The following is a 13,761-nucleotide window of genomic DNA, read 5'->3' on the forward strand; positions in this document are numbered from 1 at the left end:
GTATGAGATCACAATTGCTCAAATCCTTTGTCGCTACAGCAACCCCATATACTATAGGGCAACTGTAGATTCTACTACATGGATCCCACTGTCAGTTCCTTGCATCTTCTAGTTAGATGGATACTAAAAAATTACTTTGATCACAATTTGTCAACCAGTCTGGGTTTTTTTTTTGCCCATGCGTTATCAATTGTTAAAGACCATGATGCCTGCCCCAATTTCCATATTTAAAACAGGTGTCTGTCCCAATCCCAGCCAAAGGCTGAGGGAACCATTGCTTTGAATTTTCCACAGATTAATTTTTTCCTGTTGACTCTCCAGTCTTTCTACGCCAAGTTTGTGTGACTTTGGGAGACTTTGTGGTGGTGAGTGCAGGCCAGGCTCAGTGTTCAGGCCTGAAATGGAACTGTTATTCTTCTGCTCTGGTAGAGCGCTTGAGGAGGAGCCTTGACTTTCTTCCAGCTCCAATACAAAGATTATGGAGAATGTAAAGAATATGTTATCTACATGCTGCAACACAGTGACAGCTACAGTAAAAAAAACAATGGTGATAGCTCTTTGTATTGAAACATCATGGCTACGTCTCAAATGGCACCCTATTCCCTATATAGTGCACTATGTTTGACCAGGGGCCATATGAATCTGGGTCAAAAGTAGTGCACTATAGGGAATAAGCACTATAATGCAGCAATGAAATAGGATCATTTGAATTAAGAACTCACCAGTTGGGTTGATGTTTAGTTGAGATAGGCTAAGGGGGAGTTCCTTGGAGTCTGTGTCAGTGGGGCTTTGGAGGATATCATGCAGGGCATTCCTTCATCCAGTTCTACCAGAGGCTATGAAGTCTGCATTCGTAGCTTCAACTTCTGTCATCACTGACATGTTCACATAGCCACTCCTAAAACAAGGAACCACAAGTGTAATTCACAACACTGAATAAATAGTAGTCAAAATATGTACTACATTGACTTGAATGTCATTACAATTAGCAATAAACTAAATTATAACAGCTTTAAAGATGTGTATGTTGCCAGGTCTTCATCAATTATAGCTGTGTCAGTGGGATAGATCATCATCGTCCAGATCATCATGATATTTGTGGTTCTTTATGATAGCCACATTAGCAGCTAATTAGCGTTTCATTTGTTGGGGGTAAATACAGGCAAATATATATATAAAAGTAACCTTGTCCGAGAGAGATTTACACAGTTATCAAAATGTCATGCCAGATTGAGCCTACACGAAAAACTGCCCTTATTTGAAGTGTTTCTAAAATCCCCTATGGGAAAAATGAATGGTGGAAAAATGATTGGAACCATTTCCCTGTTTGACTGCTAGGTATTATGACTCATACAGTGGTACTCTTGCTGCATTCACATGCTAGTCGGAACTAGAAAACTCGGAAATGTCCCACTTGCTGATTTGTTGAAAGCAGCACGTGTATAGCTATAACCAGGTAACATGTCAGAAATGTCCGACATTTCTAGTTCCGACTAGCACATGAACGAGGCATTTATAGAGGGAAAGGGGATACCTAGTCAGTTGCACAACTAAATGTATTCAACCGAAATGTGTCTTCCGAATTTAATCCAACCCCAATGAATCAGAGAGGTGCGGGTAATCGACGTCCACGTCATCGGCGCCCGGGGAACAGTTGTTTTAAACAGCAACCTAACGCACATCAGCGCAATCATTGGATAGGGCGCACAAAAGGATGAGAGCGCTTGAGGTATCACAGCCAAATCAGAAACAAACGTCTTCAATGCACTCCCTCCTAAACAGACTTTTATATATTTTGTGCAACACTTATCCAGATTGCTTTTAGCTTTACAAGTCTATAGCATCTCTGTGATTGCACTTGATGTGGTCCCCACTCCCCAGTGGCGTTAAATCAAAAATATATGTGGTTTAGAGTTTAAAAATATAATTTGAGTGAAGTGAAAGGATGATAGTCATCCCTGCAGTAATAAATGAGTCCACTAGATGGAGCCATATTGTCATATAGCTTCTCAGTTCGGCACATTATATGACCAAGTTGGTGTTTTTTATATTATTATAGCATTTCATCACATTACTGCCAAGCTGGGCACTGGGGAAACCTAGAGCTGTTAAACTAGAATTTAGCACTGTATACAACAGCAGAGCTCCACTGTAAAATACCAATAGTGTCCTTGTCAAAAAGCTGTACATATGTGACTCAAGCTGCCTAAGTAAAAGGGAGAGCTACAGTTCAATAGACCAGTGGTGCCCTCCTCTCTCTCTCTCTCTCTCTCTCTCTCTCTCTCTCTCTCTCTCTCTCTCTGGTCTCTTGTTCATACATTTAGTTAGATTGTGCTTGGGTTGGGGGGATGTGCATTGGGGGCTAAGTCCCTGGCCTTTCATCCTATAATCTCCTCTTCAAGGTCACAAGCGAATTAGTTTTCTATATCGACCAGAAAGTGAACATTGATCCAAAACGGAAGCACTTGGGCTCAGACTTTGCCGTTGTCTCTGTGGGGAGGCCTCCGAGCCGGGGAGACTGGCTCAGCTGGGGATTACAGCCTGGTTTTATCTACCAGGTCTGCATCCCAAATGGCACCCTATTCCATATGGAGTGCACTACTTTTGACTAGCGCCTGTATGGGCCATGGTCAAAAGTAGTGCACTACATAGGGAATAGCATGCGATTGTAAACGCTCCCCAGGCCAGGGCAGGAGGGAACATTGCTCACATGACTTCACCACCCCATGCATGGTATACTGGGCTGTTCTGTTGCTAAGGTTCAACAAGGAAAGCAATTATGGCACAATGCTCTTTTGTGAGCAATTGGATTGTTTGACTTGTGTTATGGGATATGGATTGTGGAACATTTCTGATTCGGCTGTGTGTGTGAGACATTGGTTTTCCTCTTACTCTGTATTGTTCATATGAGTCCACTCCTTTTGTGTCTCTCTGTTATTTCTCTTTAAGGCTACCTGTGTAGCTCAGTTGGTAGAGCGTGGCGCTTGCAATGCCAGGGTTGTGGGTTCGATTCCCACTGGGGGCCAGTATGAAAATGTATGCACTCACTAACTGTAAGTTGCTCTGGATAAGAGCGTCTGCTAAATGACTCAAATGTAAGGTTTATCAGAGACTATGCAACTACTCCTTGGGCACTGGCTGAAGTGCTGACGATGAAATGGAGGGATTTGACTGGTGAATTAATGAAAGAAAAACACAGACATCTTGCTCTTGAATAAATACTTTCATACACATTTAAGAGTCCAATGTCTAGTGAAGGAGCCACTCCATCACATACTGCAACCTCAAGTGAGATACAAATCAAAGGTAGAGCCTATCTTTGCTGGCAAATATCCTGTCAACAGTGGCAGCAGATTATGCTTTTTTCCACACCATAACAAAATACAGTGCAAAGTTATTTAGGTATTTCTTTAATCACAACCAAATATGTTGGGCTATAAGAGCGGTGCATGGTGAGTGATACCAGAGAGAAGAGAGTGAGATCAGGTGTGCTCTTATTACTGTATCCCTGTGGACAGGATGACACACTCCTGATAAAACAATGAGCAGCAGCCAGTGAATGTGTGCCTTCTACCTCCATGTTGAATTATTATGTGATGCTATATCTTAATAGGTACTTTCAACAATACTGATGAACATCGTTTGGTGTAAAATGTACTTTAGTATTTATGTGCACCTGTTTAGGGGTGAACACAAAATACTAAAACATGATATTGTGTTTCACCAAGCTTTCCCTGCATGCTGTGTATATCTTTGTTTGAACTTTAATTACCTTTTTGTGTGACTTTTTTATATGACCTTTTATGATGTATTTTTTAGAGAAAAACAGGTGCAAAATGTGTGCTCCCGGCTACTGTATGTGAATTGTGCTATGAACAGGCTCCCTCAGGGCCATTCAGTGGTTTCACCTTGGAAGTGTGTGCAGAAGGAATAGCAAACCTCCACGTAATGCACATTTATGCATTTATTTATTTCAAAAGGGGTTAAATTATGAGTGGGTGGTAGGAATTTATCAACCTTCAAAGCCTCCATCCACTCCCCCAGACCCAAATACAAATATTTTAAACATTAGGCCTACTGATCTAGCTGTCTGCCTCAGTGGTGTGCCCATTCGACTAAGAGGAAGTGATGTGGTGACTGGCCCACGTCTGTACAGTAGTCATGTTGCTGCTCTATGCCTGGGGGACAGATGATGTCATCTAAACTAGGTTGAGCTAGACAATAGAGGATGACTAGGAGAGTGGAGAGGGAAATAGACCCTTATTAGACATTTGCTTTAGATGACATTTCCTTTAAAAAAAATTTTAATCTTTGTCGATCACATCATATGCACCATGGACACCTAGGGGTCAATAGGTCCTATGGACTAAATGGATGGACACCTAATTTTAGTTTCCATTGATGCAATAAGTAGCCTATTTAACTATGATATAGCCTACGGAAAACTTGTTTAGCAATTTCAGCTCAAAGTAAGAACTAGTAAGAAGAGAAGAGTAAGCTCATGTCAGATCAGATGATACATTTCTACTGGATGGCTGTGTAGCCTAGGCTAGTCTACAGATTCCGTGAAATGTGGGAGAGAAAGAGATGCTCATCCGGGCATCACCAGCAGGTGTCGCTGCCTATACTCGTACCTGAGCTGCACAATGTTGTTTGACAGCAAGGGGGACGTTACAGACCAGGGAGGATGGTAAAGAGCAAGCGCCGCTGCCTTCTTTGCTGCACACTGCAGTGAACGGGTCTCCCTATCCTGCCTGTACTTATAGCGGTCTCCCTTGGCCATTCAGTGGATGCTGTCTTTTCCGCCAACACCAACGTCGAGCGTAATGTTTTCGGACCATTCTTGCTTTACATATTTTACATGGTTTGAATTTTGGGTACCAATCGAGGGGAGTCGAGAAGAACGCGGTTCCCCTGGATATTTTACAGTAAGCGCAATGTCATTCCAGTTGCTTTTCCAGCTGTCATACACTCCATGCACACCACACAATTACAAAATAGCATGCATTTGACAGTCGTCTCGGGAACGGAGGAAAGATTGCCGGTTCTGGCTTGCCTTTGCATTCATTTTTTACCCATTTTGTTATTCTGACAGATGTTTTTCCAGCGCCCGAAAGTGTAATATTTCTGGTTTATTGGGGGCTATATATAGGTTGTTGCATTGATTGTGGACTGAAAATGGCGTGGATACAAAAAAAGAAGAAGAAACTATTACTTTATGATTGACCTACATTTCAACGATATATTTATAAGAATATACTTGTCGACAGCAGATTGCAGATGACCGTCATTCTTTTGTTTGTAATGCAATGCTTTAAAAAAAAGGTGCAATGGTGAGTCTCTTTTTCATAGCTGATGATGACTGCCTATGAATATGCCTCATATTCTAGGTTTCTATGACTATGCATGGCTATGTCTTGTATGACTAGAAGGTCTTTCATCACCAAAGGTAGCCTATCTTCATTATTTGTATTTATCTGAATAGGATGCATTGCCTCAGTTAGATCAACTCCATATAAAAATGCCCTCATTTTGTATTTGCATGTGATGCTCGGCGTTTGATCGCGTTTGGACTGCAATGCCTGACATAAATATTGCAAGAACAGTCATGTTTTTCCTATGCATGTTAATCGTTTGGGTTGCTTTCTGTAAGAAGTAGGCTACATATATAGAATTGTTTCCATTTATTTGGGGCCAAAATTGAGCCCATGGTTTGTAGCTACTTAAAAAGCTGTCAAACTCTTGTTTTGCTCTATCAAGAATAAGAACATTGCTGATTTTAAGTTGAATGTATAAGCCATTAACATCATTGAATGAATTAATTAATGTATTAATAAATGGTAGTCCAGGCCTATAGGTAAGGCTAGACATTTATATAATTCAAGATTCTGCAGGCTTGTTTGTGTGTAAATAGAGAAGAAACCCACACAGTCAAAATAATATATATTTTATGGACAAATCATATTCAAATCATATGTCCTTGATATAAACAATGTATCTACACTAGGACATGTCCTCTGGTCAGATGTATATGATGCTTGTCTCCCTAGGGCCAACAAAAGTGACTACTGGCCCTCACTGGGTCATCAACGATACAGTGTATCTGTATCCCAGAAACCTATTCCATGACTTACCAATGAGTTCTTTGTATAGGCCTACTAGAGATGGCTCAATTATGGACAGGATGATTTGATAAATGATTTTTTAGACATAATTTTAGTAGTTCCGTGATTGAGAAAAATGGGGGCAAAAGTCAGAAGAGCTGCCATCCAATTGCCTCGCCTCCATTTGACTTATGATTTTGAGGGGCTGGCTAGATGAATGATCGCAGAGGCTGTAGATAGGCAAGTCAGTGCAGAGAGGCTAGACCATTCATTGTCTAGTGACTACTCAATGAGATATGGTATCATTATAAATGGTGTTCTGTAGAGACACTATAGTATAGGCTGATACATAGCCTACTAGACATACTGTAGCCTACATCCCTCTGCACTTCTGAAATGTAGGCTCACAGATATCTGAAATGTAGGCTCACAGATATCTGAAATGTAGGCTCACAGATATCTGAAATGTAGGCTCACAGATATCTGAAATGTAGGCTCACAGATATCTAAAATGTAGGCTCACAGATATCTGAAATGCCACAACTATTCCCAGCCTATTTGTTTTATTCAATGATTTTTAGTTTTTTTGTTGACAGTGGTTAGAGACATAAGCCACAAGGGTATGGGGTTGTGGTTAGTCTCTAGACAGACGGGTTGCCTCCTACAATTAACCAATGTTCCCCAAGTCAGGGATTTCTGAGACTAGGTTGTGGTGGTAGTATGGTAAGTTTTCTGTTCTCTCCTGGGCTTGTACCCATTCATCAGTGGTCAAACAGAATATTTCTGCTGTCCTCGATACAAGGAAGACATTCAACTTATAGTTGACTGGGAGATAGGGTTTTAAAAATAAAGCGGTGTCACCCGATTTGTTATCAATTTGAATCATCCTTTGTTTGACCTGATGAGCTTGTATGATAAGCTTTTTTTCATCAAGGGAATTGTGTTGAATGGGTTGTCATCTGAGTGCAGGTGGCTATATTCCAATCATCAAAGCGGCAGATTGATATCAGGGTCTGTCTGTCCCAGCCCCCCGCCCAACCCCCAGCCCCAACCCCAGCCTCAGAGCCCTCCCTGTGTTGATGGAAGATAATGGACATAGGCCTAGGTCATCAATCCCATGATCGGCTGTATTAAAAAAATCAAACGTTTCAGATTAGCAGAGTGCTGCATGTGCACGGAATCGACCACATTAGCATTGGTTTTATAAAAGAGAGTTAGTAACTAGTGGTATCATCTGTCTTACTGCTGATTGGTGGTGGGGCTGGCTGGGCCTATCTGTGAAGGCTAATTGAAACAACAAAGGAAATCTTGCACTGACTAGAGGAACCAATGCATCAGTTGCTAGATGAGTTTTGAAGCAGATTTTTCTTAATTACCATGTGTGTCGTTACGTTATGTGTGGTCATGTTATGAGAGACAGATAGGGACACATTTTCTATCAAAGGAATAAGTAAGTATTTTGGTCTGCAGTGTTCTCAATTTAAGTGGCGGGCTGGGATGTATGTCAAAGATTGTTAATAGGAGATTGTGATACACATTCGTTTTTTCTATAAGCACTGGCGTAGCGGAACATGGCCCTGGGGGGGCCCACACAAGCTCGTCATCGCACACCTATGTCTAATTATTCTATATATTTTTATTAATAATTTTGAATAATTTTTTATTTCCTCATGTAGCAAGTGAAGTGTTTGTGTTGTCCATTCTACATGGTAGTAGGTGAGACAGACAGACAATATAATTGTAATGCATCTAATTAGCCTATTTCTCAGCGGCGCCGGCGGCAGTCCTCCTTGGCCTCCTCATCTAATTAACTATCAAGTAAAAAAAAGTTTGGTTTATCAGGTCGGACTTGGATGGAGAGTGAGTGCGTTGTTCAAGATGGATAAACAAATGGCAAGACCAAGTGGTGCACAAAAACGTCGCATAAAAGCTTTGTCTGATCAAGCTCGTTCCAAATTACCGAAGATCACATCAGCAAAGCTACCACCTCGTCCTCGACTGACGAAACACCATGGCAGGTAGAAGCTAGTAGGCCTACTTATGCAGCAGCTAGCACTAGCAGTCTCCCAGTCCGACAGAGACCTCACTGCCCGGGCAGTGGCCTTGCTCCTCCTCCTCTAGTGACAGTTCCTCTAGTGAGAGTGCCGGCCCTCCTTCTCCTTCTCTCCCAGAAAACCAAGCTGGTGACTGACAGAGACCCAGCGGCAATTCCATTTTTTTCTCCAATGTTTGAATTTCCCACTTTAATTACTGAACAAGTAAATACATTATTGCTGCCAGCCAGCATTCAAAATAGCAACAATATATGTTTTTTTTAAGGGGGGGGGGGGGTTCCGACTTTGCGGGGGTCCAGAGAAACTGCGCTACGACAGTGTCTGTAGGTCTATGCCTCAAAGCCACACTGTATCGCTTTCCCAATCAATCAATGCCCATTCATGGTTGCCAAGTTGTTGCCATGATGACTTTTGGTTTAAGGTGCAGTAGATTTAGCCTAATGAACTGTCTATTATGGAGTGAAAAATACTGTTATTATACTGCACTGTATAGAACACTCTTCCTTTTTGGACAGTTTGCCCCGGTCTTGTTTCCTCTTGTTGAAAAATAAATATAGATTTATCTCAGTTTGAGTTGTTGGAGGAACAAGAGTGTATCAGGGAGAGGAAGGGCTTGGTCTCTCTCTCTCTCTCTCTCTCTCTCTCTCTCTCTCTCTCTCTCTCTCTCTCTCTCTCTCTCTCTCTCTCTCTCTCTCTCTCTCTCTCTCTCTCTCTCTCTAAAATCTAAATGAAAATGATTGAAATCTAATAGATAAAATTCAACCAGAGTGACCAGAGTGCCCTTAGATCGTGGGAAAAGGCAGCACTTGTCTGTTGCGCTTGAATCTGAATGATTAAAGTGCAACAGTCAAGTGCAGCCTTTCGGGCTGTCATGTGACCAAATGCTGCAGACAAAGGTGGGTCATTACAGAAGAGTTTTGGTTCCTGACTCAAAGGGAATACCCTGCCGTCTCCCTCAGAGCATTAAAACTAATGGTACCCTTTGCCAGCTCATATCTGTGTGAAGCTGGATTCAGCAGTGCTCTCGTCTGCATTAAAATCAAATATCGATCCAGGTTGGATGTGACAGCAGAGGTGAGGTGCGCACTGTTGATCACGCCCCCTGAATTTGAGAAGCTCGGACGCGACATGTATCAAGCACACCCATCTCATTAGTGGTGGTGAGATAAGAGACGTTATGTCAGACTAATTTGCAATGGACTGTCATAGCCACACATTAAAAGTATGTGATTGTAAGTTGAGAAGACAATCAGAAATACTGTTAGAATGTTTTGCAATTGACTGCCATAGTCCCAAATAAAAAGTAAACATTGGCTATTAATTGCATACGCTTTTTCACATGGTTGAGGTCGCAAACATTATCAGATATCAAAATGGGGTCGTGGACGAAAAAAGTTTGGGAATCCCTGCAGTAGGAAGTGCAGTCAGGTCTATGGATATCAAAGATGAGTTCAGCCATTGTGTGGGCTTAAAACCTCTCTTTTCATTAGCCTCCCTCTCCAAAGGCTGCTTTGACACTGACTAATCTTCCCTCTTTATTTTCACAACATATTTCTACACGAGGATCTAATAAAAATGTATTTGTCACATACTTCGTAAGCAACAGGTGTAGACTAACAGTGAAATGCTTACTTACAGACCCTTCCCAAAAATGCAGAGAGAAAAATAGAAAAATAATAGAAAGATAATAACACGAGGATGCTAAATGACTCAAATGTAAAATGTAAATGTCATAAATACACAATGAGTAATGATAACTTGGCTGTACAGTATACACGGGGTACCAGTACCTAGTCGATGTGCAGGGGTACGAGGTAATTGAGGTAGATATGTACAAATAGGTAGGGGTAAAGTGACTAGGCAACAGGATAGATAATAAGCAGTAGCAGCAGCGTATGTGATGAGTCCAAAGAGTTAGTGCAAAGTGGGGCAATGCAGATAGTCTGGGTAGCTATTTGGTAAACTATTTAGCAGTCTTATGGCTTGGGGCTAGAAGCTGTTCAGGGTCCTGTTGGTTCCAGACTTGGTGCATAGGTACCGCTTGCCGTGCTGTAGCAGAGAGAACAGTCTATGGGTGGTTGGAGTTTTTGAACATTTGACACCACCTGGCATAGAGGTCCTGGATGGCAGGGAGCTCGGCCCCAGTGATGTACTGGGCCATATGCACTACCCTCTGTAGCGCCTCGTGGTCGGATGCCAAGCAGTTGCCATACCAAGCGGTGATGCTGCCAGTCAAGATGCTCTCAATGGTGCAGCTGTATAACTTTTTGAGGATCTGAGGGCCGATGCTAAATCTTTTCAGCCTCCTGAGGGGAAGAGGCATTGTTGTGCCTTCTTCACGACTGTGTTGTAGTGTGTGGACCATGTTAACCCCTAAAAGTCTAAGCCTGCGGGTGGGGGGGTTCTACAAAACTAGCATATGGAATTGTTTAAGATGGTCATGGGGTGGTATACAGAAGATAGCCTGTAGTGGAACAGGTTGAGAGCTTCAAGTTTCTTGGTGTCCACATCACCAACAAACTATCATGGTCCAAACACACCAAGACACGCGTGAAGAGGGCACGACAAAGTCTATTCCCCCTCAGGAGACTGAAAAGATTTGGCATGGGTCCTCAGATCCTCAAAAAGTTATATAGCTGCACCATCGAGAGCATGCTGACTGGTTGCATCACCGCCTGGTATGGCAACTGCTCGGCCTCTGACCGCAAGGCACTACAGAGAGTACATCACTGGAGCCAAGCTTCCTGCCATCCAGGACCTCTATACCAGGCGGTGTCAGAGGAAGGCCCTAAAAATTGTCAAAGACTCCAGCCACCCTAGTCATAGACTGTTCTCTCTGCTACCGCACAGCAAGTGGTACCAGAGCGCCAAGTCTAGGTCCAAAAGGCTTCTTAACAGCTTCTACCCCCAAGCCATAAGACTCCTGAACAGCTACCCGGACTATTTGCATTGTCCCCCCACCCCACCCCCTCTTTTACGCTGCTGCTACTCTATGTTTATTATCTATGCATAGTCACTTTAACACTTTACCCACATGTACATATTACCTGAATTACCTCGACTAACCTGTGCCCCCGCACATTGAATCTGTACCGGTACCCCCCTACTGTTATTATATTTTTCTGCTGCTCTTTAATTATTCTTATTCTTTATTTTTTACTTATCTATTTTTTATTTAACACTTATTTTTCTTAAAACTGCATTGTTGGTTAAGGGCTTGTAAGTAAGTATTTCACTGTAAGGTCTACACCTGTTGTATTCGGCGCATGTAGCAAATAAGATTTGATTTGATTTGATATGCAAAGACCAAGTGCATATTATGGCACGAACAGCTCAAATAAGCAAAGCGAAACGACAGTCCATCATTACTTTAAGACATGAAGGTCAGTCAATCCAGAAAATGTCAAGAACTTTGAAAGTTTCTTCATGTGCAGTCGCAAAAACCAACAAGCGCTATGATGAAACTGGCACTCATGAGGACCGCCACAGGAAAGGAAGACCCAGAGTTACCTCTGCTGCAGAGGATAAGTTCATTAGAGTTAACTGCACCTCAGATTGCAGCCCAAATAAATGCTTCACAGAGTTCAAGTAACAGACACATCTCAACATCAACTGTTCAGAGGAGACTGCGTGAATCAGGCCTTCATAGTCAAATTGCTGCAAAGAAACCACTACTAATGGACACCAATAAGAAGAAGAGACTTGCTTGGGCCAAGAAACACGAGCAATGGACATTAGACTGGTGGAAATCCGTCCTTTGGTCTGATTTTTGGTTCCAACTGCCATGTCTTTGTGAGACGCAGAGTAGGTGAATGGATGATCTCCACATGTGTGGTTCCCACCATGAAGCATGGAGGAGGAGGTGTGATGGTGTGGGGGTGCTTTGCTGGTGACACTGTCTGTGATTTATTTAGAATTCAAGACACACTTAACCAGCATGGCTACCACAGCATTCTGCAGTGATACGCCATCCCATCTGGTTTGCGCTTAATAGGACTATCATTTGTTTTTCAACAGGACAATGACCCAAAACACACCTCCAGGCTGTGTAAGGGCTATTTGACCAAGAAGGAGAGTGATGGAGTGCTGCATCAGATGGCCTGGCCTCCACAATCACCCGACCTCAACCCAATTGAGATGGTTTGGGATGAGTTGGACTGCAGAGTAAAGGAAAAGCAGCCAACAAGTGCTCATCATATGTGGGAACTCTTTCAAGACTGTTAGAAAAGCATTCCTCATGAAGCTGGTTGAGAGAATGCCAAGAGTGTGCAAAGCTGTCATCAAGGCAAAGGGTGGCTACTTTGAAGAATCTAAAATATAAAATATATGTTGATTAGTTTAACACTTTTTCGCTTACTACATGATTCCGTATGTGTTATTTCATAGTTTTGATGTCTTCACCATTATTCTACAATGTAGAAAATAGTAAAAATAAAGAAAAACCCTTGAATGAGTAGGTGTGTCCAAACTTTTGACTGGTACTGTATGTATATTTTTGGAAAACATATTTAACCCCTTTTTTTCTTTGACACAAATCTACTTCCATTAATTTTTTTAACCGGTACCGCCTTACCTTCAGATGAGTCCCGTGACACTTGTGGGGGTCGTAGAACAAAATGGAGAACACCATTGTGTGTTTGTGAGAGTCTCCCCTTTCCATAGTGGGGTATCCAAGTTTGTAGTCCAAGTGCAATAGTGATTGCATCATCTGTGGATCTGTTGGGGCGGTATGCGAATTGGAGTGTGTCCAGGGTTTCTGGGATGATGGTGTTGATGTGGCGTTCTTGGGCACATGGACTATGGTGGTCTGCTTGAAACCTGTAGGTATTACAGACAGGGTCAGGAAGAGGTTGAAAATGTCAGTGAAGACACTTGCCAGCTGGTCAGTGCATGCTCTGAGTATGTGTCCTGGTAATCCGTCTGGCCCTGCGGCCTTGTGAATGTTAACCTGTTTAAATGTGTTACTCGCATCGGCTACGGAGAGGGAGATCACACAGTTCTCCAGAATAGCTGGTGCTCTCATGCATGGTTCAGTGTTGATTTCCTCAAAGCGAGCATAGAAGGCATTTAACTTGTCTGGTAGGCTCGCTAGGTTAGGCTAGGTTTCCTTTTGTAATTCGTGATAGTTTGCAAGCCCTGGCACATCCGACGGGCATCAGAGCCGGCGTAATAGGATTCGATCATAGTCCTGTATTGACACTTTGCCTGTTTGATTGCTCGTCGGAGGTCGTAGCGGGATTTCTTATAAGCGTCCGGATTAGTGTTCCGCTCCTTGAAAGCGGAGCTCTAGCCTTTAGCTCAGTGTGGATGTTGCCTGTAATGCATGGCTTCTGGTTGGGATATGTACATACGGTCACTGTGGGGACGACGTCGTCGATGCACTTATTAATGAAGCCGGTGACTGATGTGTTAAACTCCTCAATGTTATCGGATGAATCCCAGAACATATTCCAGTCTGTGCTAGCGAAACAGTCTTGTAGTTTAGCATCTGCTTTATCGGACCACTTCCGTATTGAACGCATCACTGGTACTTCCTGTTTGTGTTTTTGCTTGTAAGCAGGATGAACATAATAATAACAATAATAATAATAATAATAATAATA

This window comes from Coregonus lavaretus (genome assembly GCF_964263955.1).
Source record: "Coregonus lavaretus genome assembly, chromosome: 23".
NCBI lineage: Eukaryota > Metazoa > Chordata > Actinopteri > Salmoniformes > Salmonidae > Coregonus > Coregonus lavaretus.